Raw genomic sequence first — 6,908 nt, forward strand, 5'->3', positions numbered from 1 at the left:
TACACAAGGTTGAATCTAATGAGGAAAAACAGTATTAAAGGACTGGCAAGCCAGTTTCATCTTCCTCCAGCACCATTCTATGTCAACATAAATTCCATCCATGGTAAAAACATTGATGGAATCAGAAACTTGTTAGTTTGGAGATACCATTTAAGTGCCCAAATGTGGAGTGTTTAGTACCAAACTTATTTCTTTGAGTCAACTTTCAAAGAATATACCATCCCACAAAATTAGCACCAGCTGTGCTTTTGTGGGCCTCAACCAAACTTCTCATTCTAGAACAGATCTTGAAACTAAAGTTCCCAGCAGGTGCTTGTATGCCCTTGGATGGGATCTGCACTTGAATCTGTGACCTCTGGCCATTTTATATACACCCCACCCTCAGCCCCACAGTACTTTATTATAATAATATTAGCATTTGTAAAGTGCTTACTATGGGCCAAGCACTGTTCTAAGTGCTAGGTGGGATACAAGGTAATCAGGTTGTCCCACATGGGGCTCACAGTCTTAATCCCCATTTTCCAGATCAGGTAACTGAGGCACAGAGAAGTTAAGTGACTTGCCCAAAGTCATACAGTTGACAAGTGGCAGAGGTGGGATTAGAACCCATGACCTCTGACTCTCAAGCCCATGGTCTTTCCACTGAGCCACGCTTTATATACATATCTATAAATTATATATTACAAACAATTCATTTACATTAATGTCTTTCATTCCCTCTCTAGACTGCAAGCTTGCTGTGGACAGGGAACATGTCTACCAACTCTGTTCTTTTGTACTTTGCACACAGTAAGCACTCAATAAATACCATTCATTGATTTATGGGGCTGACATACAATTTTTTGTACTTTATGGTTCTGTTGCTGGACTTTTATTTTTAAGCAGTAATTGCTAAGGGCTTACTATCGTTCAAACACTGGGGTAGACACAAGTTAATTAGGATAAACATAGTTTCTGTTCCATGCATGGGGCTCACAGCCTAAGTAGGAGGGAGATTTAAAGAGAACTGTAATAATACTCATACAGATGTGAAGATTGGGGGTTCCTCGCTATACAATCTTTGCCGTATTGATAAAACAATGGCCACTATGCGATAAACTCTCAATCTCCTAAAAGGGTTGGAACTGCCATGTAATCTCATGCCGTGGAGGTGAAGAGGAGAGGAAAGATGGGAGGAGAAAGAGAGTACTACCGTTATGACTGTAAAATTTCTCTGGAAGCAGCCTGGGACTATTGGGCCCATATCAGCTGCTTCTTCTTTCAATGGTCAAAGTGGTCCTGTGTACAACTGATTTACTGTTTCTTTAAATGTTGGAAATTGTGTTTCTTTTTTTTCTTTAATAGAATATTCAAGAACGAAATTCTAGATTCCCTAATGTCCAATTTGTACTTTAGGTGTCAAGATATCAGGTATCAGAAGAGATTTAAAACTGCATCAATGACATCTTTTGGAAGGTCATTTTGGAGAATTTCAAGAAGTATTAAAAATGGACTGCCCTTTGCATTTGACAGTCTGAATATTCTCTTGTGAAAAATTGGTTCCTCATTATGGCAAAACATAACAGTGGGGTGCAGTTTCAAAATCACTGCTCTCAGTTTTGAAACCAATAAATCAGCAAATAAATTGACAATTGTGAAAATCTAAGCCCAAACACATGTGAAAACCCACAGTGATAAGTGCAAATGTATTTTAAGAGACACTGTTGAGAATCCTGTGCCATTTCTTATTACGAACCACAAAGCAGTCCTAACTTTGAAGAAACATAATCAGATTTCTTATTCACTAAGGTTTATCAACAGATCAATATGTGGTCAATAAATACTAAATGGTAGTTACTTTAGTGCACCATCTTTTATTTCATTTATTAATGGCTATCATTTGTAATAGAATATAGAATAGCTTTTGTCCTACTAGCAAAATAGTATGTTGATTTTCACTCTTCACACCCCAAAATTATTTCCCTGCCTTTCAGCGTCAAGCCTGCATTTATTTAGTTGAAAAAATATCTGCTAGACATGGAAAATTGCACAAAAAAAAGTTATCATTTAGCAGCTGCAAGCCTGAGGTCCATAATAAAAATGCAAATCAGAGTAGGAGATTTGTTTACTCTTGACAGAGGTGAGGTTTACCCACTATTGACACATCTTTCAATTGGTACTTGCTTTTATCTGAATTGTAGAGTAAATGCTGATATGAGATAGAGAAATGAACAAAAATCCCTAGTCCTTTCAGTGAGTTCTAATCCTCCTCCCACTCTCAAATCAATTCGTAATCCTTCTATTATCTTCTCTTTACAGACTTTCTCATCTTCAACTAAATAGCTCAAAGCATGTCCATTTTGTCAAAGGTGATAAATATTAATAGTCATAGGCTCCGCTAGGCTGAAAAAAACAGGGAAAACGCCTGTCTCCCAATGTCCTCATTCATTTATCCCTAAGGGTATATACTCTGCATGCATGCTTTGGAGTATTTGGCAGTTACTGGCTGCCTTCTCTGCTTCAGGTATCCACCAGAAAAAGAGAGTTGGTAAAATCTAGTGGTGAGCCCAGCTAGTACAATTATGTCATGGCTCATCCTTCTTCCCGGTTACAACCTGCAAATAACCCCCAGGATATATGAGATAAAGGAATACATGCAATATCAATCATTTAATCATACAGGGACCCTAGGCTAGCAACTGTTATCTTCAATAAGACACCCCAAAAGTTATGAGTGCATTTAAGGCTCAATGGCTTCATTTTCCATCTAAATATTTGGATAATTTGTGAATTCTGTGTTTTCTCCCCCTAAAGTGGATGTACTTTAAGATGGTAGTAAACTGTTGGTTTTTAACTCAGTGTGGTTTGTACATGTGTCCTTCCTTGGTATTGGAATTCCATTTATGTGCTGCACCAAGAAAATCAAATGGTAAATTTTATGAGACTCTACAGAGTTGTTCCTGTATAACCTGAATACTTTCAAGTTTCCCTAATATACACTATGATAGTTTTTAGCTGACATTGAAGGGTTGTCATTCAGTGGGCATATCTGAGAATAAAGCGTCTTACCCAAAACATGCTGACATATATACTTCATTGTGTAGCTATGCGAATTGAAACAAAGCACTGTAAATAGTATCTTTTGAAAACCATTCGCTGTGCTAAACTTGCTTCGAGCTCATATTGCAGTGATGGTCCTTAAGAAAGCTTGGAACACTAAAATCCGTAGCAAAATAGTAGATTTCATATAAATTGCATGGAACTAAGGTCATTTTGTATGCCAGTCTTTTAAATTCCTGAAATTTACAAATAAAACAAAGGACTCTAAACAAAACCCCAGTCTGAAACTCTAATCTTAAAAGAGGATGGGGATGGGGAGGCGAGTCATCAGAGATAAAAGCTGTCCGTTTTGAGTCTTCACTGTCACAAGATTGCCATCCTCGAATCTATTTTTCTTAAACAGTTGTTTTCCTTCGAAATGATTTTAATGTCATGACTCCGGAGCCACAAGGAGCCTCGGGTGACTTTGAGATGCTTTGTCTTTCCTGATTTCAAGGTAACTTTTAGTTTGGGCCATAAGCCACTAAAAACCTGACGGATGCATTTTAATTCAACCCGCTGAAAATTGATTTTCCTTCTGCGACTGAAGAGAAGGGCCTCCCCCACCATCGGGAGAGGGAAGGAAGAGGAAGAAACAGTATTTAAAAGCGTAGGATCCAGACGCCAGAAAATGTCCGGGAAAAGCTCGGGAGCGAGCGCATCTCTCCATCAGGAGAGAAAGCCGGGCCGGCGATGGGGGAGTGGGGTTGGAGAGGATGGACTGGGTCCCCCGGGAATGCAGGGTATCCGTGGAGCTTGGAAAAAACGACCCTGCGCATCTTCGACTTATTCAACTGAAGGAAAGTTCCCCCTTGCTTTCATTGCTGAATGTCGGGGGAAAGAGGTTCCACAAAGCAAACGGACCCACTCGAGGCTCTTCTAACGGTATCTGGGAGTAAAGCCCCTTCTATCAGCTACTGGGGGAGAAAGAGAGAGAGAGAGAGAGAGAGAGAGAGAGAGAGACAGAGAGAGAGAGACAGAGAGAGAGAGACAGAGAGACAGAGACAGAGACAGAGACAGAGACGCGAAGACAGACACACAGAGAGAGACAGAAAGACAGAGAGAGGAGAGAGTGAGGAAGAGAGAGAAAATGACAGAGAGAGAGAAGGAGAGAGGAGAAAGAAGGAAAGAGGAGAGAGAGAAGGAGAGGAGAAAGGAGAGAGAAGAAGAGAGAGAAGGAGAAAAGGAAAAAGACAGAAGGAGAGAGAGGGAGAAAGAATGAAAGAGGAGAGGAGAAAGAAGGAGAGAGAAGAGGAGAGAGAAGGAGAAAAGGAAAAAGACCGAAGGAGAGAGAGGGAGAAAGAATGAAAGAGGAGAGGAGAAAGAAGGAGAGAAAAGGAGAGTGAGAGGAGAAAAGGAGAGAGGATGAGAGAGGAGGAGAAAGGAGAGAGAAGGAGAGAGGAGAAAGAAGGAGAGAGGAGAGAGAGGAAGAGAGAGAAAAGAAAAAGAAATAGAGAGAGGAAAAAGAGAGGAGAGAGAAAGAGATAGTGTATGAGAGAGAGAAAGAGGGATTGTGTGTGTGTGTGCGTGTGTGTGTGTGTGTTAAGGCAAATCCCCCCCCCAAAAAAAAATTAATTCCCTGAGAAGCAGCAGCAGCATCGACAATTCTTTCATTAATTTTTTTTAGAGGGGGTGAGTGTGGAGGAGGGGTATTTAAAAGACAAAATAAAACCCCCCACCGTATTCAGCTTTTCAGCTTCTCCGCACCGTGGCTTCCTCACGTTAAGTTACCTCTCGGAGGGCTTAGAGGGGCAAAAGACACCAGATGCAGAAGGGACCTGCCGAGCGGGGGGGAGCTGTCGAAACGCAAAGTTGCGAGCTGTTAGGGCTGCTCTGCTTTGGGCCACCAGCTCCACAAGGCCGGGTCTTCGGGGGCTCCATCGAGGCTAGCGGAAAGACCACCCTGTGGGCGGTGGGGAAGTGCCTCCTTGCCCCCTGCCCCCCAATTTGCAATGCACCCCAACGGCTTCACCTTCAGCTCCCCCGAATAGAGAGCATCGCAGCCTCCCCCTCCCCAAATAACGAGCCACCAACTTACCCCTTGCATGATCAATCCATGGAGGCAGAAGCCCCCCGCCCCCACTTCCCCCCCCGCATCCCCTTTCCAATCCTTCCGGGAGACGGTCCCTTACCGCACTTCACTGTCAAATCCAACACTGAAAAGCATCAAAGTATTTACCAGTTCACAGAAGGCTTTTTGCGATGCCAGCCACCCGTGGTTTCGTGCTCCGTTATTCCCTTTTTTTTTTTTTTTTTAGCAGCCGCAACCTCGGGGTGTCATTTTCTTTTCCTTTCCTTTTTCCAAAAAATCACCCCCGGACACTTCCGAACCGTATCGATCGGTGGTTCTTCCCTTCCAGATGCCCCAACGATCCAGAAGCATCCGAACCCAGAGCCACCTCCATTTAAATCCGACCATCAGGCAAGAAATACAAATGATCAAACAGCGTTACTTCTTTCAGCTGCAATCAGATAATCCTACTAATCCGATAGATTTATCTCGATGGGAAACTGCCCCCCTTCCCCCCCAAAAAAGGAATCTCCTTTGCTTATGCCCAGTTGAGTGATTTCGTAGCCCCGTTCCGGTGACTGAAAGAACTGGGCTTTTAAAAAAATAATAATCTTTTGGATTCAGAGTGCCCTGCTCGCAGAAAAATGCCGAGGACCTTGCTTTTCCCCTAATATAGGTTTCAACTCCAAATTGGTCCTGGATGAAAAATGGAACAAAGATACCCCTAGCGATCACAAACTAGAATGCGAATAATCCCATTTTTTCTCTCTTCCCCCTCCCACCCTCATTTCCCCCCCTTAAAACAGCATCCTGCCTCGACAGTTAAACACAAAGACAGCTCAGCCTCCTTAATTAAACACAGCTCTGGACAGAAAGTAGGTTTAATCGTGTCTGACTACCGAATAAGAGGCCTCCAATTTTTTTCTCTCCTCTGCTTTTTGACTTTTTAAGCTTGACTCTTTTAGTTGTGCTTCTGCCCATAGGCAGTTTCAGGGGTAGATGAGGCAGGGTGTTCTCCCGTGGCCACGGATTTGCAAAGGATGCCAGTCAGGGGAAATAAGTCACGGCAGCCTAAAGTAATAGTGTGAAGGAGAGTCGCTGGGGGAGGGAGGGGGAGTTTTAAAAATGGATTATTGCACCAGTGAGCTGTCCTGCTCCTTTCACCTCGATCCTCACCCCACCTTCAGGTTGGAAGCAGCCCAGTCCAAGCCCAGGAGGAGTCAGGGCTGCCAAATGTGTGGCACTGGCCTTGAAATTGAATTTCCAATCTTCCTATTTGTCCCGTAAAATCTTTCGCTATGCTCAAGTTCAGAAAATAAAGGTTTCCAAGTTAAAGTGGATCAGATTCTAAAAACATGACAGCTTTTTTTGAAAAAATGATACCGTAGTCCAAACCATATAGTTTTCTGAGCTATTCATCTTTATGAACAGCGTTTCCTATAATCTGCAAATTGAAGTCCCATTCCCTCTATATGGACAGTATAAAAAATGAATTTCAAATAAATCCCTTCTCGTACTAAAATTCGGACACTAATGGAGCCAAGCAAACAGAATCATGGTCTCATGCACCTAGAGCTGTAGAGCAAGGTCTAAAGGTGTTCCCCAGTTGGGTGTGATTTTTACATGGTATGCCTGGGGCTCAGCAGCAGAAAGGATCCAGGCAGTCTCTTTGGCAAGATTTGGAAAATTCTGTGGCCAACAGTTATGTGTTTCAGAGCATCATGGAGCCATGAACTCATGAAACTTGGTGAACTTTTAAATCTAAACTGGGTACTGCAGCTGCAAATTTTCCAAGACACCATTTTACAGACCTGGCATC

The 6,908-nt window shown here is 42.6% G+C and overlaps 1 protein-coding gene across 3 annotated transcripts in view; it reads right to left on the reverse strand.

Annotated features, from left to right (window-relative positions):
* The window catches only part of NLGN1 (neuroligin 1), a 790,542-nt gene extending 784,826 nt beyond the window's left edge, over positions 1 to 5,716 (reverse strand). For all 3 annotated transcript variants that reach the window (XM_038743242.1, XM_038743240.1, XM_038743239.1), the window contains exon 1: positions 5,258 to 5,716. The gene's annotated coding sequence lies outside the window, so the exon portion shown is untranslated. The remainder of the gene's footprint in view (positions 1 to 5,257) is intronic.
* Between the last annotated feature and the right edge of the window lie 1,192 nt (positions 5,717 to 6,908).

This window comes from Tachyglossus aculeatus, chromosome 1, assembly GCF_015852505.1.
Source record: "Tachyglossus aculeatus isolate mTacAcu1 chromosome 1, mTacAcu1.pri, whole genome shotgun sequence".
Lineage (NCBI taxonomy): Eukaryota > Metazoa > Chordata > Mammalia > Monotremata > Tachyglossidae > Tachyglossus > Tachyglossus aculeatus.